The sequence below is a fragment of the Hemicordylus capensis genome, chromosome 2, assembly GCF_027244095.1.
Source record: "Hemicordylus capensis ecotype Gifberg chromosome 2, rHemCap1.1.pri, whole genome shotgun sequence".
Lineage (NCBI taxonomy): Eukaryota > Metazoa > Chordata > Lepidosauria > Squamata > Cordylidae > Hemicordylus > Hemicordylus capensis.
This window is the reverse complement of record NC_069658.1, coordinates 57,338,189-57,362,431: the sequence shown is the minus strand read 5'-3', so window position 1 is coordinate 57,362,431 and position 24,243 is coordinate 57,338,189. Positions and strand designations below refer to the sequence as shown.

General features: G+C 39.1%; 1 long non-coding RNA gene across 1 annotated transcript in view; it reads right to left on the bottom strand.

Moving 5' to 3' along the window:
• LOC128342187 (uncharacterized) overlaps positions 1–23,664 on the bottom strand; it is a 165,376-nt gene extending 141,712 nt beyond the window's left edge. Inside the window, exon 1 of the long non-coding RNA XR_008314823.1 lies at positions 23,552–23,664. This is a non-coding gene — a long non-coding RNA (uncharacterized LOC128342187). The remainder of the gene's footprint in view (positions 1–23,551) is intronic.
• Between the last annotated feature and the right edge of the window lie 579 nt (positions 23,665–24,243).

Genomic DNA, 24,243 nt, shown 5'->3' with positions numbered 1-24,243 from the left:
GAATTTTTGCGCAGGAGCACAATTCTGAAAATTCCCATGATTAAGCACAGGTTTGCAACATTTCTGCACTACCACAATTTTGTTTGAGGAACAAGCAAAGTATAAACCAGGATGTCAGCAGTGGCTCCAGACGGATACCTCTGTATCTGCACTGGCTATATCAATATGATGACGATATGGATACAACAAATATTTACATACCACTTTTCAACAGAAGTTTCCAAAGAGGTTTACATAGATATAAACAATCAAAACAAACAAACAAAGATGGCTCCCTGTCCCCAAAGGGCTCACAATCTAAAAAGCTATGTTTTGGAGGCTTTTCTTGACTGTAGCCCAAGCCTCAATTTAGGTCCAGCTCCCATAATCCCCAGCAACACAGGCCAATTATCAGGGATTATGGGGATTGTAGGCCAGCATCTTTGGTACACTTTATTGACCTTTCTGACTGACCAAGAACTTTTTCTTAAGTATATAATCTATGCAGTAAACCATGTCTTCAAGGAAACACAAAGTTGCATTATTGATGGCTGCCCCTCTACTTTTGAATGCTCTTCGAGACTTGCCAAAGCCCAAATGTGCATTTTCTTGTACATTTTCCAGCAGTGGTCTGATACACATTGTTATTTAAACTGGCTTTTGCAGGAATAGAGACGGATAATGTAGAGTATTTAGTACTATTACCTGCCCTAGCCCCTTGAACGGAGTGAGAAATGAATCCAAATCTCTGTTTATCCCAGCATAGTGTCCCCTCTCAGCCCCCAATGGCTGTTGCTTGTCTCTTTTGTGTTTCTTCTTAGATTGTGATCCTTTTGGAACATAGCTCATCTCATTCTTTTCCTATGTAAATCATTTTCCGAACTTTTGTTGTCAAAGCAGTGTATAAAGATTCTAAATGATAAATAAATGTTTGATAGGTAGACAGACACACATTTCATACTGAACTTCATTCATATCTTAGTGGCACATTCTGCAAATTAATACTCTTTGCCATAACTGTAATCTAGATATTACATTAATCTGAGAATACAAAACAATTACTTATATAGTATGTGAAGGAGGGAGGGGTTTTTAAAGAATTTTATTGCTCTGCAATCTAATACAAAATTCAGTGGTGTGTGTGTGTGTTTAATGCTAATACTGCTAATATCCCAGAAGTCCACCATCCACTCCATTCATTCTGAAACAAGCCCCAGCTTGACTGGGATAAATTTGATGTGACACCATGTATATTAAAGATAATCACATATTCCAAAGATTTCCTTTGATTCACGACCCACATAAGTCTCCCCCTTTCATAGGCTAATAATCCTCCAAAGTACATAGGAAGATCTTTTGTCTTTGTTCCTGAACTGAAAGGGCTATGTTTCAGATTCCCTTTCTGATCTTCTTTATTGTTGTGACTGGGTATTTCTGAGTACGGTTACAAGTAAAGTAAAAAAAATCTCTCTTTTCATGAGTGCAAGAAGAGGCAGTTTTCAGAATTCTGAACTGGCCAGTAAAGAATGTGAGAGAAGCAATGGAAGCCAAGGATGAAATGCTATCGCAGCCACTGCTTTGTGGATTCATGTAGAACAAGAAATTGCCTTTATAGTATATGTGGTCAACATACAAAATGGAAACGGTACAGCATTAAAACGTCATTTTATTCCTTATCTCTCAAAATAATCAAAACACATTTATGTAAAAAATGTTTAATTGCTTTTTAAAGCAATTGAGGTATTAAAAGTTTATTTTATAGTGGATTAGTTCAGTAGAGGCTCCAAAATGTAACATCATGAAAATAGCTCAGATGGCCTTAAAGATAAGGCCAAATAGATGGCCTTATCTTTGTCCCTTTCAAGAGTAATTTGCCACTGGGCGTGCATCATCCATGGCATTTCTGAGACCCTAAAGAAGGGCTGCAGAACTTCGGCTCTCCAGTGGCTAATAGTTAGGGATAATGGAAGTTGTAGTTCAGCATCTACAGGTGGGTCGAAGTTGTACAGTCCTGCCCTAAAAGTTTATTTCACGTATCTTCCTTGCCTTTACCTTCTTTCTCCTCTTTATTCAACCCACCCTAATGGCATTACTTGGAAGTAATTATCACTTTCAATAGAATTTATGTATTTCTTAATTTTATTTAGTCTGTTTAGGATCACTGGCTAGACAACCAGCAGTTTTATTGCACTGCATACTTACTAGCCAAACTAGCAGGGACAGTCAGAAAAGTTTGACATAGTAAGACTGGAGGAGTTATAATCCTGTTGGATGCCCTTTGGAGGTGAAAGGTAGAAATATAAATTAACATAAACAAAGGAACAAAGTTTAGTATCATTCCAGAGTCTTGTCAGACAGCATAAGGGCAAGTTTTCTAAATCCAAACTTCATCTTAACATTAAACAAGATAATGTATAATATTATAATGTTATAATGTATATTATAATATCATAATTATATATAATGCAAGATAATCAGAGTTGATTTAAGTAGAGTGTCCAAGGAGTGGGATCAGTTTTCTACATTCCCTATACTTCTGTCCAGCCACATAATGGTGCAGTGGGGAAATGACTTGACAAACAAGCTAGAGGTTGCCGGTTTGAATCTCCACTGGTATGTTTGGGTAACACCTATATTGGGCAGCAGCAATATAGGAAGATGCTGAAAGGCATCATCTCACACTGTGCAGGAGATGGCAATGGTAAACCCTCCTGTATTCTACCAAAGACAATCACAGGGCTCTGTGGTCTCCAGGAGTCAACACCGACTCAATGGCACACTTTACCTTTTACACTTCTGTCCATTTGCACTGTCCCAGTTCCATATCTCCTTGCCATATACATATAATGTACAACACCTTCCCTAACATTAGATTTTGTAATAATTTGTTTTGGTACCTCAGGTTTTGCAATCATAATCAATTAGGAAAATTAATTGAATTCTATGCAAACAAAACAAAACACCCCATTAAATTAGCATCCTGAATAAGTGATCAAATTTTACAATTATAGTTTTTTAGTTGTAGAACAAGGATTTTTAAGCTATTAAAGAACCATCTCATGAGGATCTAAATAACTTTACTTGAGCTGTAGCCCATTTTAAGTTTTATGAAAAGTTCTACCATTTTAGCCATAGTTCACTAGTCCTTAAAAGAAAGGAGTTACAGTCCACACACTGTCTGGGCTGTGCTTGTAGTATTGTATGGGGTGGGGGGTGAAGTGTGTCAAACAAAGAACTCTTGAAATAAAGGATTTCCTGTTATTTTGACAAAGTCTCGAAGCATGATGCAGTATACACCCATGAATAATAATCCTTCCAATACACTTGGGTTGCCAATTATTTTCCTGCTCCAGTGCCTTTTACAACAGCTTGCCTCAAATTTAGCCAAGTGAAGCCTTTTCTTACATTTACATCTATGCCTGGAAAAGCTTCACCTAGGGCCAGTTAAAAAGTTGGCAACCCTAATTTATTTTTATACATATTTTATTTAGATTTTTACCACACATTTCAGCTTGAGGACCTTCAAAGCAGCTTTCAATCAAAACAAAAATACAGTATCAAAAGAATCACAAAATAACAAAAATGGTACAATAAAACAGTAAAAACTCCATTATTATGTAGCTGGGACAGAAAAAGGAGCATGCGCTATTTAGTGTTTCCAGCAAGCTATTCTAATAGCACACAGCACTGAAAGCAGGGATGTACATGAAAGGTCTGAGCACTTTGGGGGAAATTCAAATGGGAACTTTAAGAAAAAGGAGAGCAGGTCCTTACCTGCTCTCCACCATCCCATTCTGCTTCCTGCTGCGGCAGTGCACCTCCAGATAACCTCTGGCGTGGCACCAGCACACACATGGCATCCACACAAGCGCGGGCACCATTTGTGTGGTCAGCAACAGGCTCCTCATGCAACACTAGAGTAACTTCCTCTTCCTGCAGGTGGTTATATTTTTCATTGAGCTATTGAATTTTACATCATGGAATACTTTTCTCATAGATGTACTGCAAGGCACAGCAAGGCCTTTGATATGCAATCGATTGCAAATCAAAAGCCCTCACGGATGTCAACCAGTATTTAACCATACAGAGTCCCGTTAGGTGATCTGTTGGTTGCCTTGCCATCAGTTTATTTATTATGGTCAGTAGCTATAAATGGCTCTTTTCAACCATGGAGGATTCCCCCCCCCCAGTTCTGTATTAAACTGTGATACCATTTAGCGAAAATTAGAATCAGTAGGCTTTGAAAAAGTAAGCATATTGTATTTTCTGCTCATTGCTGAGTTTCTTTGCAACAGCAAGAGACTAAAAGCACAATAGGTGTTAAGGCAATAGAGCTGAAGACCCACAGACAAAATCCTATGCTACACCATTGAAATAATAGCAAACATTACCATTATCCAACTTGTTGTGCTGTATTTGTATAACAGGATGCACTATTTATTGTGTGGAACTTAAAAATGGAATTTAAATAAATGCCAGCACATTATTTTAGATTAAAAAACCAAGCATGGTCCTGACATTGCTTATCAGAAGAGAATGCTATAATAGGATTTTAAAATATTACACCTTCAACACTAAGAGGTGCTAAATGGAGTTATTTTCAAGATTATAGTTTTATTATTTTTAGAGATGTTCTATATATGGAGAGGCTATTATATTATTATTATTATTATTATTATTATTATTATTATTATTATTAACATACTTGGGCCTTGTGTAATATTTTGTTGTAATGAGGAAAACCGAGCTGAAAAAATTAAGATTTCTTTCGAAGCGGTTTTCTATCAGTTTGACCTTTCCTATTGATTTCTCTATAGAGCTGGAGCCAAAGTGAAGCCAAAATTAGTCTACATTCATACAGGTTTGCTTTTCACTTTCCTTTGTAATCTGACAAGGTGTGGAGTGTCTGTTTACTGCTTGCTTTTGTTTTGGTCAAATAGGGTTTAGTAAACACGAAATTATTTTAAGGCATATGAAATCTGTTTTTGTCTGGGGCAGTTACCAGCTTAAAGAAATCTCAATTAATCATTTGCCTTTTCACTGATTAACTTGAGCTACACTTGTTACAATCAATTCTCATACCAATTCTCATGCCCAAGCCTCCACCGGCTATTACACAATGCTGGATTGCACTGCTATATGTTGTATGCAGTGCATGGTGCCTTAGTGCTGTGCAACCATTGACATGCAGGTGCAATAGAGGCACAATGCATCCACCCACCCACGTGGAGATTTAATTTCTAGGGACTCTGGGAAGGAGCTGAATCCTGAAGAATGTCAACTCTAGCAACTGATTGGGGCGGGGGGGAAGGAAGAGATACCCAAATGGCAAAAATAGGGACAGTGATTTACCATGGACTGTCTGCACTGTCTGAAAAGGGCTATTGTAGACTGAAAAACATTACACAATCATTCAGAAGTAAACTCATAGTGAATTGATTCTGCGTAAATATAGCAATGTTCTGGTGGGGAAAGCAAATAATTTTCATCTATAAAAGATTCCTGGAAGTACAATATCCTGCAAGCATTAAAAATGCTAGACAATTTCCTTAACAGGGTAGGATAGGATCTGTAACTCGTATGGGCCTGGCACACAGCTATGCACCTTTGCTTCCCATATCCCAGGCATAAGGATGAGATTGTGCCAAGTATTTTCAGACGCTACTAACCAAAGCTTCATCAGGCTGGCTCCAGATGTGCACATCTGGCTTCTCACAAGCAATTCTGTGAAATAAAAAGATGCACATGCACATTTCTACTATGCATGCAAAACTGTCTCTACCTGAAAGCCTTCTGATTACTTAGAACTCTTCCTGTGTGCATTTGGATCTTGTGCTCACTGGAGATGCTGAACTGCAGTTAACGTATCTAATATAGAAAATGAACTCATAACACCATAGGATAGGGAAAATGTGTGTGTGTGTGCGTGCGAGACAGAGAGAGAGAGAAAGAGAGAGAAAGATCTGATTTGCTTGAATTTAGAATAATCACAATTTAATAATTATTTAACAGCTAGTATCTCAAAAATGCATCACTGGCTCTCCTAACTGGTAGAGGGAATGTGAACTAGTTCAAAAAAAGCATGTGGTGCTGTCTTCCTGGGACTGTATGACTTCAGAATTGAATTGGGCAGGTCAGAGTATGTCTGATTGCTCATCAAAACATCCTGCACAACCCTTCATCCTAGCCTGCTAGGTTTCCACATGCAGGGCAATTGGCATCCTAGTTCCAAGTCATGAAAGCATTTCCCACAATCAGGTGGGAAGGGCTACTCTGTTAGGTGGGGTGGAAGCCCGAAAGTGCATATCTCCCCACAGACAATCACAGCGAACTGATTGATGGGTGGATCGCCCAGCCAGATGAGCGGAGGCTTCTCTCGGACTTTCCTGCACCCAGCGGTGGCTTGTCCAGCAGCTCTGGGGATCGGGCAAAGAAGAGCAACAATACGTGGTTTGCCGCCCCTGGAGCCCCAATAATGCACCATGTAAGTGCACGGTGCATGACTGGGACCTCCTCCCCACTTCCTGAGTGTGCCCACCATGGCTGCAAGCAGCTGCAGCAGACACATGACCTAAAAAACCCGGGGTTAACGGAGCATGCACTCCGTTAACCTCATTTGAGGGAGAGGGCATTTGCCGCCGGGAGCCGCACAGCCCCCATTGCTGCATACGACCAGCCGAAACCCAGCCCGCTTTTGGCTGGTCGTGAGAATCAGCTCATGGTTCACAATAGAAGTTTGTTCCCTCATAATCACAAGGTTTGCATTTAAAAGATGAATGAGTCCAATCTTAGATAGTCTAATTTAGGCGTGTCAAACTGCTGTCCTCCTGCTGGCTGTTCCCATCACCCTTGGCTACTGCCCCTGTGACTGGAGATGATAGGAGTTGTACGCCAGCAACAGCAAGAGGGCTACATCCCTAGCTAGTTTTCTTTTTTGTTTATGTGTAGGTTAGGTTTCATAGGTTTACAGTTCAATTTAAAGTTAAATAAAATTGACTTTAAATTTTATTAGCTGTCAGTGTCAGTTAGTGATGTCAATACCATAATAGCAAACAATTAAAAAAAATGAATGTCCTGTGTCCAATGTAAAGAAGAGGTTTCAAACTGTAAAGTTGTCTCCATTGTGGACAGTTGCTCTTTAAAAGAGAAGGAGTAAAACCTTCAAGAATTTATCTTGAAGTCGGAGGAATTTTGACATATGGCTTCTAAGGTTTGGCCTAAAGAGCCTTATGCACAATAGAGGGGGCTAAAATAAAAAAAGCATGATGGCTCTTAAGCTTGTAATGAAACAAGACTTATTGACAAGGAAGAAAGGGCTTAACTGGGAAAGATAAAAATCGGGGTGAGAGGGGGGGAGACACTGCACGTTAATTAAAAACTTCCTTTTTTATTTTCTTCTGTTTAGATCCAAAAAAGGAGGAAGAAAAAAAGGCATTAAATTGAAGAAGAAAAACCCTACCCTGTCCAATGAACTAAAGTCAAACTGTGGAATTTGCAATTTGTTACAGTCAGACTGCAAGAGGTCATTGAAAAATAATTCAACAGGACTTTCAAATAACTGGATATAATTTTATAAGCTTTTAACATTTGCTCTTATGTGGGTGAAGAGAATGATACAAGAGAGTTCAAACCAAATGCATTAGGCAAGAAGCTGATTACCTGCAGGGGTTAGCTGGGAATAGTATCCCGTGTCATTACTCAATTGGCTAGATGGATTATGAAAGGTGCAGTTGTGCATGCCTGGAGGCAACCAGTGTTACCTGGCCACTGCCAGAGGCAGGATTCTACACTTAACAGATGGGAAGTAATTAGCATCCAAAGCAGAATATTACTTAAACAAGTTTTTCCTTGTGGTTTGCACATTCTTTTTGAGGAGATGACTAGAACAGCTTAGAGAAGAGTATTTCCGTTTTTCATTTTAACCAGGGCATTAAGCATTTCCCTTTGCTTTCCACTTGCTTGAAGGATGGAACACTCCCTGCCCAAGTCTGTCTTGACAAAAGAAACAAACAATCACTACTAACAACTATCAAAATATATGGTCACCATTTATAGACTAATTCATGGCTTCCTGACATTATTACCCAAATTAATTTCCTTTTATTAATTTAATGCCTTATTTCATAGACTTCAACCAACTAAGGTAAGACAGGTACAAACTGATGAGCCACTGCTTAGAGATGAGTGTTTATGCTTCCAGCAAGATAGCATCTGTATTTGAAATACTCTAGCTTAGTGTGCTAGCCTACTGTCAGAGTCTATTGACAACACCCTTAATCGTTGGGTTCTCTGCATTTCTGAGCTTCACTCTCTCTCTGGTATTTTTTAATATATCCTGCTTCTGCTTTCAACTCATCCACAAAGCTGTCAATTTTCCGATATGCTCCTTTCCCTCTGAATGTCTACATTTCTGATGATATTGAGATAACTCACACGAAAGGTATGGCATCCTATTTCAAATCTGACACTGTTCAAGGCTGCCAGCCTGTTTCAATTTTTTTAAAAAAAGGTGAGTTTATCCACACACAATGCTGCAATTAAGTCTTCTGGCATGGAATGATATTACTTCAAAAAGCCTGTGAAAATGTTGAGGGGGTCACCATTCTCCAGCCCAATGCTTCTGAATGGCTTCCAGCAACATAGACAATTTCCCCCAAGCGGGCATGTGCCATTATGATTTTGTTTCAGTTTTTCTTTTCATAGCTTCATCAGCTTCTGTCTCACCTTCCCCCACTATTTTCTTCCTCTATATGCTGCTTTCTCCATATTTTGATGAAAAATTATCTATGATAATTATAGGAAGTTCATTTTGTTGGCAACCATACTACAAAAGACTAATACTTTTTACATTTGATTAAGGTTACGAAAATCCCACCTGGTCCTTCAGTTTAGTGAATGTCTAAAGATTTACAAAAAGCTGGCAGAGAATTTAAAATATAATCCACATCCTTTTGACTTCATTATAGTTGTGAATTATGAAAAATAATTTTATTTCTGAACACATTTTTTCTCCAGCCCTTATAGAGGCGTCCATATCCCAGAAATTCTGCATTTGGCAAGTTCAAGACAGCCATTTTCCAAACCCATAAATTACTTAGGAGGCACAAACATCATTGACATGAATATGGCCCAGTTAGGACATAACACTTAAACCACTGTTTAGCACTACACGAACCACCTAATGGCACAACGGGGAAGTAACTTGCCTAGGGAGCAAGAGGTTGTCAGTTTGAATCCCTGTTGCTATGTTCCCCAGACTATGGGAAACACCTATATCGGGCAGCAGCGATATAGGAAGGTGCTGAAAGGCATCGTCTCACACTGCGCGGGAGGAGACAATGGTAAACTCCTCCTGTATTCTACCAAGAAAACCACAGGACTCTGTGGTTGCCAGGAGTCGACACCGACTCGACGGCACAATCTTTCCTTTCCCTTTCTTAGCACTGCATAAACAAGTCTAAGAAAACTCCCACACCCTTCTCCTCTTCTTTCTTGTTTGGAGGAGAGAGGAGGGGGGCGGGGAGGGGAGAGCACATTACCCTGCAGCTCCCTTAGGTTCATTCACATAGCACTCAATCATGGTTTAACATTATGTCTGAACTGGGCCTATTTATTTATTACTATTTTATTTATTTAAAAAAATTCTAGAGTGCCCAAAACTTGTGTCTCCGGGCGGTTTACAATTAAAATCATTTAACACATTAAATCAATTAACAATTAAAATCATTTAAAAGATTAAAAACATTTAAAACCCAGTATTAAAATTATTTAAAAATAAATTTAATTAAAAGCCTGGGTGAATAAATGTTTCTTCGGTGCCTTTTTTAAAGTTGCCAGAGATGGGGAGGCTCTTATTTCAATAGGGAGTACATTCCAAAGTCCAGGGGTGCAACGGAGAAGGCCCATTCCCAAGTAGCCGCCAGATGAGTTGGCGGCAGCCGCAGGCGAACCACTCCAGGTGACCTTAGCAGGTGGGGGAGGGTTCATGATGAAAAAGACGTTCTCTTAAATACCCAGGGCCTAAGCTGTTTAGGTCTTGTAATGACCAGCACCTTGTATTTTGCCTGGAAACATATAAGTAGCCAGTGGAATTCCTTCAACACAGGAGCAATATTGTCTCTCCTAGATGATCCAGAGACTGACCGGGCTGCTGCATTCTGAAACAACTGCAGTTGCCAGACTATATACAAAGGCAGCCACACATAGAGCACATTGCAGTAATCCAGCCTAGAGATTACCAGCTGTCATGCCCTTACCTTCAGATAGTGAAGAGGAGGAGGAAGTTGCCAGCCCTCCAACAGAGCAACAGGAGGAGAATTCATCTGTCAGGCCACAGGAAGAAACTGAGGCAGGTCAAGCTGAGGCTGCAACTCCTGGGGGGCTGTCAGAAGCTGCACAGGAAAAGTTGGGTGCAGAGCTATGCCCAGAGCTGGAGAGCATGCAAACAATAACACCCCAACAATGGAGATATGAGCATCACTGGCGACAGCTGGAAACACTCGTATAGAGCAAGCGGCTGCTTAACAAGCAAGATAAATGCTGAATCGTCAGCAGCTGATTAGAGGAGGAACCCAATTAGTCAAAGCACTATAAATCAAGGGCAGCAGGCAGTGAATGCTGCTGGAAGCAACAAGTCTTTTGATCCTGCTACAGCTGAGCCTCTGACTCAAGAGACCAGGGGGGACTTCAAGGAGCTGCCTCCAACCTTGACAGTGACCTTGATTTCGACACCAGATGGACAGGCTCCTGACACCAGCAGATGTACCACTGTTTTGAGGTTGTTCATCTCAAGAAATGGATGCAGCTGTATCAGCCAAAGCTGATAAAAAGCACCTCCGGCCACCACCTTAACCTGGGACACCAGGGAGAGGTTTGGATCCAGAAGCACCCCCAGACTGCACACCTGTTCCTTCCAGTGGAGCACAACCCTATCCAGAACCGGCAGATCAAAATCATCTCCTGAGTTTCAACCTCGCACAATAAGTACCTCCATATTATCTGAATTCAGTCTCAGTTTGTTATCCCTCATCCTGCCCATTACTGCCTCCAGGCAGGTGTTTAGGGAGGTTATGCCTTCTCCTGATGATGTTGACATGGAGAAATAGATTTGGGTGTCATCAGCATATTGATAACACCCTGCACCAAATCCCCTGATGGTATCTCCCAGCGGTTTCATGCCCTCCATGACTGTATATGTGTGTGTGGAGAGAGAGAGAGAGATCTGTACCAGATATTACCTTATCTATGCCCTTGCCACTTTCTTACAGTGAACTTCAGCTCCTATGTTGAAACATCTGCAAACATGTACCAGATAACATGGGGTGACTGCATTGTGCATTCCCCTGTGTCCACAGGTGGCTGCCACTGATGAGGAGCACAAAGAAAATTCACAAAGTGATAATATCATTTCAGAAGGTACATGTGCAGAGTGGGAACTAAAACATACCATGAAGCAATGGATAGTAGTGTCCAAATGAGCTCTTACATACTTCATTCAGCAAGGTCTCCAGATTGCACAGGTCAGTCTAGGAGAATGGCAGGTGAAAGGCAAAATAAAGCCAAACAAGCTATTGAGACAATTAAAACTCTGATAGCTGACCAACAGTTTTTATTAGGATTTATAACAGGGTATGGACTTGAGTTCTGAAAGGCGCTCTGAAACCAATTCCTTAATAACTGAAGGCTCATTCATACATACTAGCATTTCCTAGTACAAACACATATGTTCCCTAGTACAAAATGTGTCATTCAATCATTGTTTCTTTCTTTCATTCATTTTATATACCGCCTGACTCCAAAGGCTCTAGGTGGTTCACAAAAATAAACACAGGAAAAACAAAACAAAACCAACTGTTACAAACAGGAAAGGTGCCGTGTCCTTCCTAAATTACAGGTGTATGAATTACACCTGTGCTCTTCAAAACACATGTGTGCAGGAGCCTATAACTTTCCTGGTTAAAGGGGAAAGTTAAAATTTACATATTTTTAGAACTGTACAGATGTATCTGATACATGAGAACAGCCTCCTCATGTATGTAATTTGTTTGTTTGTTTTATATATCACCTGACTACAAAGGCTCTACACAGTTCAAAAAATAAACACAACAAAAACAAAAGAAGACAACCTATTAGGCCATGGAAACAGCTCAGTTCACCAAACATAGGTACATCATTAAGAGTTACCTCACACAAAGGGCCATTGTATTAAGCCCGTTCACATGTTATGTTCAACACTTGTATGGGTGTACAGTGTTTACATGCACAGATCTGTACACAGGTACAGTCATTCTCTTGTTATGTTGAATGCAGGTACAGAAATACCCTTCCTATCTGTACCATGCATTTGAAGGTCTTATATCCAGGTTCATTTTAAAAATAACACATGGGTAGTCATTCACACAAACACAGGAATGACTGTACAGACCTCTGTACACTCATACAGCATAATGTCTGAATTGGGCTATTGTGTTGACATAAACCTCTGCCTACTAAAAAAGCTATGAAAGGGGATAGGATAAAGTGCTCAATGTGAAAAATTAGCTGTGGTCCTCATCATGAGTCTATCAAGCTTGACTACTGTACTGCTCCATTCTGAGGCACAGTTAGCAGTTGGGAATATGAGAGGAGGCCATTTTGATTGCAGTGCCCAGCCTTTGAGCTTCTCTGAGAGATTAATCTGCTCACCTCCCACAATAGTTTGTGGGGATGTTTCAATTCAAACAGGCATTTGGCATAACCACTGTTTGACTTGACCTGCCATTTTTCCTGTTACATCATCCTTAGTTGACCTCTGATGCTTTTTCTATCTGGTGATCTAATTGTTTTAAAGAAATTTGTTTTAATATTGCATTTTAGTTTATAAAGTGCTGTAGCCACCTTGGGTGTTTCTGCTAAAAAAAAAAAAATACAACCCCAGAAAGACAGGCTATAAACCCCTTTTCATATAAACAAACAACATTTCACTATCTAAGATATTTTAAATTCCATATCATCCCCCTAAATTCTTGTACAGTGGAAATATCTAATGATACCAAAAGAATCACATTCTAATAGCCTTGCTTTCTCCAGTGAAGGAAAAAGACCGAGAGAAAGACTACCTCTTTGCAGTTCGGTGAAAAGTGGATAAAGCCCATATAATACACATGGAAAGATGGAAAAGGTCTTACTTATTGGCATTTCTTCTAATTTGTTGAGGTGGTGGAGGGGACTGGAAATACCCAGACTGGCAAATTAGGCAGATCTAAACAGCTGCAAAGAGAATGGCTAATTACGCAATTTAAATGACCCCATATTTATTCATTTCATGCCCCATCATGTCATATACATCTGTAATCATGTAAAGGCACATCAGGGTACATTTAGAAAGCATTGCAGGATAATTTTATGCACAAATCCCAGAAATAATGGCATTTACGAAAAGCTTCAACACACCCGGCCTATTATGCTGTACACATCAAGGCAGTGTTGATGTGTACAGACTTCCTCTGTTTTTAGTGATTTTAGTCTTCTTCCCATTTGAAATCAGGAGTGTGTGTGTGTGTGTGTGCACGATTTTGGCCTCATCTTTTGTTGCTGTTTAATAAAGCCTTAAGAATATAATTAATTTGGCATAAAATGTGGGAAACAGCCTTAAAAAAAAAACACTTCTGGAAATGTGGCTGTTTAATTTGAATGATCTGCTGGATCTGTGTGTTCGTGTTCCTGTGAACACATGCAATCTTGAAGACATGCATTATCAGTCACTAGTCACCACATTTTGCAATAGAGACACAATGGTACCGACATTCTGCTCTTGGGTGGATAGATCTTGCATTACAAAATGATGGGTTTCTGTTTGTAAGGTGCACACACATTTTAAAACATTTGAATGTAAATAATGTATATATCTGTGCTGTCAGATATGGGGAAATAACAGCACAAAATGCATTTCTGGGGCAAAAGTGGACATATGGGCCTCTTGTGCTGTTATAATTGCTACAGTAATCGCAATGTGATAGGCCAAACTGTTACATGAGCATATAGCCCTTAGAAATATAAAACAAATGTCTAGTACTTATTGAAGAGATATTCCTGAAAGTCAATACAGTGGCTGACATCCAAAGTAAATTACTAATTGATAATCCTACTGAATTAAGTAGCCATTTAGAGTAACTCCTGAGTAGTACTATTCAGTAAGTTAGTCTGGATGTCAGCCAATAGGTCTAATGGAATAAGATGTGAAGACACAGGAAATGCCTAGATGAACTATAGATGGGTATCTATAATCAGCCATATCTAGATATTTGTCAGAAAGAAAGACATCCTAATTTTTGCATTAAGTTCTGTGTTCAGTAGGCATGAACATTGGCTGTATTTCTGTCTAACTATTTTAGTTAAGTATATGCTAAAGAAGAGTATATTCCACTGAGCTGCAGCTACAAAATATCTCTGACATTACACACAGCCACCTTTTTAACCAGAAAAGCTCCCCATTGATTTTTCTTTATACAGCTAGGGGCGCCAACTTTTCAATCAACTTCTGCAGCTGTGCCTTCAACAACTTTATGTTCAAACATTAGCAGGGGGTATATGTATCTGTATGCCAGGAAAAGCTTCACCTGCTGATTTCTATCAAGCTGCTATTAAAAGCATGGACCCATTTTTGTGTCTGATCATTTAGCAATCCTGTATACACTGGCTGACATCTCTAGATGAGCACTGTACTCATACAACAGTGCCTACTAGTACTATCCACACTAGTACTATGCTGTTACATGAGTGATGTATGAGGAAACTGACTTCCCTTGTGAAGGAAATTCCCTTTCCTTGTGAAGTCCACTGTGCAGCTTTAAAATGTCACTGTGGGCTGGATGACCCTCAAGGACATATTTTCAGGATGCACAGTGGGCTTCAGAGGGAAGCAGAAATCATTGGGGAAAACCTTTGTCAAGGGCTGACTTTCAATAGATTGCAGCGAGGGCTTGCACGCTTCCCCTTCGTGTGATATCAGTGTGGATATCAGGTACTGCTGCACCAGCACAAAACTGTCAGCCATGTTCTATACATGGGTCCCTTAGAAGTCAATTTCTATTACAAAACCTTGTGCTTCATGGCCCAAACATGTACTACTAACATGCCTATATCCCACTTTTAAGGCTCCCACAGACTAGGAGACCTATCTGTCTATTTGGAAATCACTGCGTTAAGGTTATTGCAGCATATTGTAATAAACATATATTGTATCATTTGTATTTTATGTTATTACTGTATCTTTGCACATGTACCCCCCACACTAGTATAATGTGTCCATGGTATACTCCATGGGAAGTTAGCGCTTATGTTTATAAGATTATAGGTAGTCCCCACCTGTGTGATATATATGCCATAATAACTGCCACCCCTTCCTCATTTTTAAAGCAGCAGACAGGGCATAATAGCTGCTACCAGTGAGAATGAAGAAACCCTGCAAGCCTCAGCAATCCCCACTGGTCCTGAAAGGGAAGCACATACCCCCTTGCTTCAGCCAGAATAGATGGAGACAGAGGGGCAATTCAGAGTAAAGGTTGTTGGGAAATGTGGTCCTACCAGCAGTCACATGCATCACTGCCAGGAGACATTCAGACAGAAACTCCCAGCTGCTCCTGAGGGGAAAATGCTGTTATGGGTGGAGAGGAGTTTTTCAGGCTGGGCTCCTTGCCAGGACTTGGCCCAAGCCTGTGAGATGTGGTGAGCTGTCTCCTCCTTGGTCCTGCACCCAGAGCTTCCTAGAGGGAGTCTATCTTGCTGCAGAGCAGCCAGCCTTGGTGGAGAGGTGCTGGAGTTGCAGAGGCACACAGTAAAGTGGGATAGGATTGGTCAGGATAGGACTGGGGGCTCCTGGTGGACTAGCAGGGGTGTAAAGAGTCTGTGTTAACAATTCTGTAGAAAGCCCACATCCTTTTAGATCCCTGTGCCCCCTTTTTTATTTGCAAAAAACCGAATAGCCCACAAATTATATGCACAAAAATATGGTAATTGATCCTAATAACGTTGTATGCCGATTCTTCAAAAAACAACGCAACTGTGATATCCTGTTGGGATACCAGCGATACCATCTGCTAACATTAAAAAAAATATCAATGAATAGTTTCTAAATCCTGTTCAAGAATAATATTACAGGACTTGCTGGAATTTGCTTTGTTTTCATGGGGATGTTTTTCTCCCAAAGATACAGTTGTTCCTAAGATTCCCAGAGAAGGGCAACATTGTAAACAGAAGTCATCCTGAGGCTATATTATGTTTTCTGACATATTCAGTAGGGCTCAAGGGAAGAACACTCTGCCTAGTCATCTTCACAGCTTTTGCATGGCCTCTTTCAACAAAAACTTCAGAGCTTGCAATAAGAATTGCATGCAGTTTCTCCATCGCCCATGCTGAGTATAAGAGAGCCTAATGTGTACATGGTACTGTGGGATATGATCTGGACCAAAGGTATGATTATTCTCTAATGGAATGTGCTAAGATGATATATCCAAAGTAGCACAGGTTTATTACCATCAGAGGTGAACCTAGGCAGTTTTGGAGCCTGGACCTAAAGGCCTTTGAAGCCCCCACCCCCCCCGCCCTGCTGCAAGTGAAGCATCATCCCCTTTCTCACTCACCCCCCCCCCATGATACACGCATTAATTTTTAACACATGGGTTCTTGAGGGCACAAGCAGCGACTGAACTCACATGAATGTAAGAAGATAAAACAGGTATATTTATGCAAATATGCATTAGCAGAAATATTTCAACATGAAACTTAACATATTCCCATTCCACATATTTCTTTTCCCATTCCCCACCTCTGTCTCTAAAGCAGAGGTCATGCTCAGCTGCCTGGCGCAACACAGGCTGGCAGTGTAGTGCAGCAACTACACCACCAGAGACAGACTAAAGAAGATTGGGGTCCCCCGGGGTTATGGAGGCCCTGGACTTCGGCCCGGAAGTTGAGGGGTAAGAGTGCCTCTGATTACCATTGTAGAACTCTGGATTATCCTAAAACCCAACCCTGAATTCTTGCTTATAAAAACACTCTTCTGTTCATCAGGCTTTAACAGAATTGCAGTTACCCAGAAGAAGGCTAGAGAACTCAAATTTGTGAGGTCTGGGTTCAAGTCCTATGTCTGCTATGAGGTCATAAACAAAGCATTATCTCTTGGCCCCTAATATCCATCTGTAAAATGGGAACAGAGATTCCTATGAGGATGTTTAGGATAAACACTGAAAAGCACATTTAAAAAATGGAGTGCTGGGCAAATAATAATAAAGCCAATATTTCAACTTGAAATTAAAATAAGTACTTTTAAATAGTTTTAAATGCTTAGTAGAAACCTATTCCTCCAACATATATCTTCTTTTATAAAACTTATAAGATATATGTATTAGCCAATAATTGTAATGTTTTAAGCATTTTTCTCTTTTCCCTTGGTAGAATCCCATATGTAAAACAATCTGTTAAACTGAACAACCCTTTCTGCATATCTTTTGTTCTTACAGAATTGTGCCAATACTAAGTTGAAACATGTTTTAATAAGACCTGCTCTTCTCAAGAGAAGAAAAGCTTTAATAATAATTTGAACTGTTGGTATTTTGAGAAACTGAAATTATATGAGTCTGATCAGCTATGAAACTCTAGATATGCTAACAATTCATTCATTATGGTAAAATGTCCCCCACCCCATTATAGCTATTTTTCTATTGTTAATAATCTGTCAGCATTTTCATTTCCAATCCTGATTATCAGCAGTTTGCAGAAAAATGTCTTCAAAAGTACTCAGATTTTTGATGCTGTCAGAAGAAAATAGAGAAATTTTTTGAAGAAAATTAAATGACTACAAATGCATTATGGAAGAATAAAATGGTGTGTTAATGGTTTGAAAATGCTTGCTACATGTCAGTAATCTTTTTTTTTCTAAGTGGGGGGAACAAAAGAATAAAATCCAAACTTCACATTTTGCATAGAAGTATTGAATTTCAAGGATTATGGTGGCTTGTTTGTATCAGTTAGTTAAGTTGCTTTGGATCACTAAGAGCACTCTGAAAACATAAGACCTGGTTCTCTTGAGAATAAATCAGACATAACTCCACCAACATCTTTAAGAAAGCACCAGCAATAAATAAAAGTGGGAGGATATTGGGGTCTCAATCTGGTAGGCCCAAATGAAGATTAGGTCATCATTGGAAGACTGATGCATTAAAAAAAAAAGACTTCCAATTCTTAACAAGACTGCGGGCTATCATGTGCAAAGTTTGGATTTTGTAAATTACATTATCTATATGATAACTGCAGTTTTCTATTGATAACGCATACTTATGAAACTTCAGTAGTCATCACGTCACTCGTCATCAGAGATGTTTTCTTTTTATCAGGCCAAGCAATTACCAATAGTGGGAACCAAGCTATGAAATTATTTGTCTTATGTACTGGCTATCACTAAGTTCCTGAAATACATAAAGCAAATCTGAATTGCAAAAACAACAAAAATCTTCATTCTGAAAACTCAAGCCTTATTCTCTCTGTGTTGATAAGACATAATTATCTCCAAGAATCTCTATAATACAAATATAAAATGAGCAGCCCTTAATTACTGTAAAATGTATTGCTCGCGGTACAGCTCAACCAATCCAATCCATGCATACAGAAGATGAGTTCTCTTTGACTGTAAATTTTTCTTACTCTTCACCAACTATGGGGCTTCCGTGCACAGGGTTTTCTATTGTACTGTAAACAAAGACTTAGAGGCAAAGTGAAATAATCACCTTGGTCTACAGCTGTTAATGGTCTATAGCAAGGGTTCTCAAACTTGCTTTCCCATATTCTATGTTGTTGGAATATGACTCTCATCATTCCCTGCTGCAATGGCCTCACCACAATAGGCTGCCCAGCTACATTTGGATAATGGGAGTTCTAGTCCAACCACATCGGGGGACCCAAGTTTGAGAACCCCTGTTCTATAGGATTATAAAAATATTCAACAACTAAAGTCAGTGGCTAACATCCAGACTAAGATACTCAGTAGTAGTACTACTCAGGGGTTATTCAAAATGACTACTTAGTTTCAGTAGGACTCTGGTGCAATTTAATCAGGATATCATCCAGCAAATATAAAGTCTCTTCACTGTCTTTTTATTGCTGCATTAGAACCTCTTTTTAAAACTGTCAGAAGATCAGTCAGAACAAAGTGTTTGTTTCTTGAAGAAACACCATCATAATTCCAGTTCAGTTGTGCAGCAGAGTTCACAACATATACTATAATAGATTCTTCCAAACATGGCTGTTTCAAAGTGGTCCCCCTCCCCGACAAGAATATTCTTTTTTCTCTAAAGGACATGAAGGCTGGCATTCATCCACCTGTGAGTGTATTTTTTTTTAAAGACAGGAAAGATCTTATTAACAGCAAGAGAATGATGCTAATTGCATTCTTCTTATTCTTTTGTTTTTCTCTCCCCACTCTTCTGTCATTATGCTGTGAAACAAAACAGAAAACCCTTTTCATTGATTGTAGAATATGGGTGCTGAAAACCATTAAGTTTGCCTCGAATAGAAAAGGCGAAGAGCTAGCATCAAAGGAATACATTGGCTTCCAATGATTGCTGATCTAAAGATGGTGGCTGGCATCCAGATTGCTACTCAATAGTACTACTCAGGAATTACTCTAAAAGATGAACTTTCAATAGGGCATCCACCAAGTAGTTTAGTCAGCCAGTGATTTTGACCTACAAAGGCCTAAATGTCTTGAGACCAAGATAACAGGCAGAATCCAGACTAAGACGTGGATAAGCAGAAACTTCCTTTCATGTACAGGGATAATTTTTGCCAGTCTCCCCCTTTCCTCCTGGACACCTCAGGGACCATCTCCAGATGACAGCTTGCCCCTTGTGTGCATGAGTTGATGTGTATGATACTTATTTCAAATTATTGTTATTCATCCCAATCCTTAGGATAAGATCCATGATAAACATAAATAGATGAATTCCTGCATAATATTGAACCTTGAAGACATTTATGACTTTAGGCTACTGAGAAATTTACCACCACCACAAACGTTAACCAATTTATTCTTGAGATGCTTCTTCATCTTCATAAAGATATGAAAGTCCATCTCAAGCAGACATTGCCTACTCAGTTCATGTGATGAGGAAGTGCTAATAAAACACTTTGAAAATATTAATCATCACACCTTATTAATGTAATGTGTGAATTCAAGGCTGCTGCTACCCACAGTAGGATTTAAGACAATGAGAAGCTTGGATCTTCCTTTTGCTCAAAATCCTAAACAGATCATGTAGCGGTGTCCATTTAAACAAAATCTGTGGGTATGTTCAGAATCCTTGAGCTGTTCAAGAAGACCATGTCTTTCTTTCAAGAAGATATTCTCACAGAATGACCGATGCACAGGACAGAGTGATTTGCAGAAACATTCCCAGGACTAACAATGGTACTATGGGACGCAGGCTTGATAATTCAAGATAAAATCTTACAGAATCTATATCCTCCAAGCATTTACAAATTTCATATAAATCACCTGGAGCACTTTGCTTCACTAAGTAGTAGTATCATTAAAAATATGTATATGTCACTTTTCAATTTTAAAAGAGTTTACAAAACAATTTACAAAGCAAATGGAATGAGAAAACATTTTGCTGTCCCAGAAGGCCTCATAATCTAAAAAAGAAACACAAGGGAGACTCCAGTAACAGCCACTGAAGGAATGCTATGTCGAGTTGAATAAGAACAGTTGCTATCCCTCTGCTAAATATGAGAGCCACCACTACCTCCTTGATCAGTTAGCAGGGCTCTTCAGATAAGCAGCAGCAGACTTTTAAATGAATCTGCAAAACTAAGCTACCCGTCCACACATGCCTGTTAGGAATATGTGGGACCTGTGAGAGAGAGAGAGAGAACTTTTTATTTACAAAAACTTCATGTGGTCAGCTGAATGTGCTTGCAGCTTGCTACAGGTCAAGTCACTCTCTACCAGCCAGTGTAAAAGGCCTCAAAATTTATTGTGCCTATGCTCCAGCTATTTCTCAGAAAACCATCAGTTAATTAATATTCTCCTAGATAAACAAGGGAGAAAATGCAGCCTCTTCCGTTTCTATACAGAAACCAGAGAGCTAATTCAGACTGTTGACATTCCAGCCCTAAGATCTGCCCCATACCTATTAGCAATGCCATGGTAACTATCTTGAACATCACTCCCAAATGATGTTCTGTATGCTATGCAGGCCCAGTATCCTTCACAATTATTTGCTGGCGTGGCAAGTTTCAGAGAAATGGCCCATTGGCCAGGCCAAAGTCCCATTGAGATCTAGAGCAATCAAGCTTGATTAAGAGCTGGAAGCCATGGAGAAATGCAAAAATAACCATATATTGGTTTTTTTAGTCTGATTTTATCAGGCTATATTTATGGATCATATTTAAAATGTAATTCAAAGCTCTGTGGAGAGACTATGCTAGAGACTGAACCATAAACAATCATGAAATTATTAATTTGTTTTTCTTTTGAAATAATATTTGAATAGTAATCATTCAGTTACTTTAACAAAAAAAATGCTACTATACTCTGTATACAGTGTTTGCATACATATTGGTATATATATATGTGTGTGTGTGTGTGTGTTGTGTCTTTGTGTGTTATGTATGAACATATAACATAGCCACAATATTTATTTAGTGCATTAATGTTTTCTTAGTGTCTATTACAGCTGCAAACACCTAATGGTTTGAGGATTAAATGCACAGCAATTTATTAAATCCTGAAAATTTAATTAAATATATTTGGCAAGAGATATACACTTAACATCAATTTTAATTTTTCTGCATTAAATATAATATTTTCTCTAATCTTAGGAGGGATTTTTACATGTGCTTCTTTTAAACTAGTGAATTTTAACTCATTTCCTCTTAACATTCCATTTGCTGAGAAAATGTGGGGGGAAGGAAAAACCTGACAAACAAGTAATTAAGGAAATGTTTTAAAATAACCTTGTTATGAAGGCACTCCCGTCAGATGTCTTGGCAATATGTCTTTGATTCCATTACAATGAAAAAAGAGTAATTAAGAAGGAGAGTTACCTTGGATAGGTAAATGAATAATAAAAAAATCAACACCAAACTGATTTCCTCTCTGGGGATTTCCCCCCCTCCCCATTCATGCACAAACCTGGAAAGCTCTTTCTCTATTCATTTTAAGTATCACATCATTAGAGATTCATAGATAAAAGAGCACATTACATCTGCACACATCTGCATTGCATTACTGTACTCTGGTACACCAAGTTATTGTAATGTGTACATTATCTTTGCATGCAGCATTATTAAACTACCACATAACTACAAAGAATCTACCTTTGCGTTGAACCCACTGTCAGTACCATGCTTCTACCCATACAATTTATGAAATTAACTCATTGTTTTATTTTAAACAGTTTCATGGATAAATGGAGTGGGTTACATTTACCATTAAAAGGCTATATTCAAAAGAGTGGGTGTGGTTTATTATTTGGTATTCCACACTTTAGATCTGAATTATTATCATCAGTTGGCTTTCTGGTGGTTCTGGATTGGAACCATGTATATGAACTACTTGGAGCTCTGTTCTTGAACTGATTAATTTTAACTTACACAACAAAGAAGGTAACGCTATCTCAAATGACTGGAAGGAATAACACAAGAGGATACTTATTCTTAACAAATATGATTATCTTCTAATTTCTCAATGCCTTACTGATGCTTTCATTAACCTGTTTCTTGCTCTGAGCATTAAAAGGTCCACTTCTGTCTTTCAATTTCAATGTCATTGGGAAAAAACCAACCCATTCTATGAGTGATTATTCCTCCCCCCACCCCCAAATCATATTAGCACACATGGTAGATTCCAATAGTATAGTATATAGTCTCGGAGGTAAGAACACTGTGTTGAGTAATCCATGCCATATGAATTCAATGGCTTCTTATTTACATATAGCTCATGTTTATGCAAGTTAAAGGCAAATACGGCGGCGGCAGCAATTGCAAGCAGAAGCACAGGAAGCTACAAATGGAAGCCACTGCCAACATGGTAATGTATTTTTCATTTAAAACAACAACAAGAAGATACACTAATAGCTGGCCAGAAAACCCTGTACAATTTGCTTTGGGAGTGAAAAACAGACAAACATATTTCAGAACCACCACCCCCAATACTGTACATTCAACCCAGCATTTTTTTATTTTTTTTTAGTGGCTTTTATGTTATAGGAATTCTGCTGGTGATGAAAACACCATACAGCCAATCAAACTGCGGTGCTATAGAGCCATCCAAAGTAGAAGCCTAGCTAGTGTTTAAAATAACCCTGATGAATTATTCATTGAGAGTTGATGTTTATGCAAATTTCAGAAGCGTATGCCCACCTGACCGCCATGGGTTAATAATAGTAAGAAGGGGGGGGGGGACCGAAAACCCCAAACCATGCATATGAAAAACAAAACCAAAAGCAAATCACCAATCTTTAAGCATTCCCCGGAACCTATATAATCAAATGATAATACTCTTTCATTAAATGCATAAAAGAATTACAATCCTTACCTGCTTAGCTTTGTAGGGCCCTCAGATTTTCTGGATGAAATAACTGACTGTGGTGCAACCAATAAAACTGAACTGAAAAGCTGATTAAGGGCACTTACTTAATGCAAAGCCACTCACTGAATATTCATATGATGCCTGTGTTTATGCAAATTAAGGCAAAAGAAAGCCCAAGGGGATTGGTTGCCATAGCCCACAAATACTGTGTACAGCGGGGGGGGGGGGGGGGGAGAGAATGGTAACAAATAAATCTTGAAATTCATAGCTCTGAAATAGCAATGTGTACTATAGTAAAATATTAAAAGTCTAACATGAATTACTGTTTTAAAGAGCTTTATCTAATCATATCATTTTAGGCCTATCAGATATTTGCCTGCCATGCAGTAATCTATAATTATCATCATTCCAAGAGGTACTGTCAGTAGTGTTTTCAGCGTTATTTATTCTGTAACTATTTATGTAAGCAGGGTCCTTAAGCATATCAAGTAGGAGCAAAAAATAAAATCATAATAATTACAACAGAACTGCAAGTGTAATACATGGGGAACAAAACCCACAGGCAAATGCCACCCTTTATTAAGTCTTGCATGTGATGCTGCCTTTATGAGCAAAATGATCCTGAAAAGTGGAGTGTCAGTGAGACAACTAGGAATGGGGATTAGCGCTTCACTTTCTTAATTTGGATGCAAAGAATG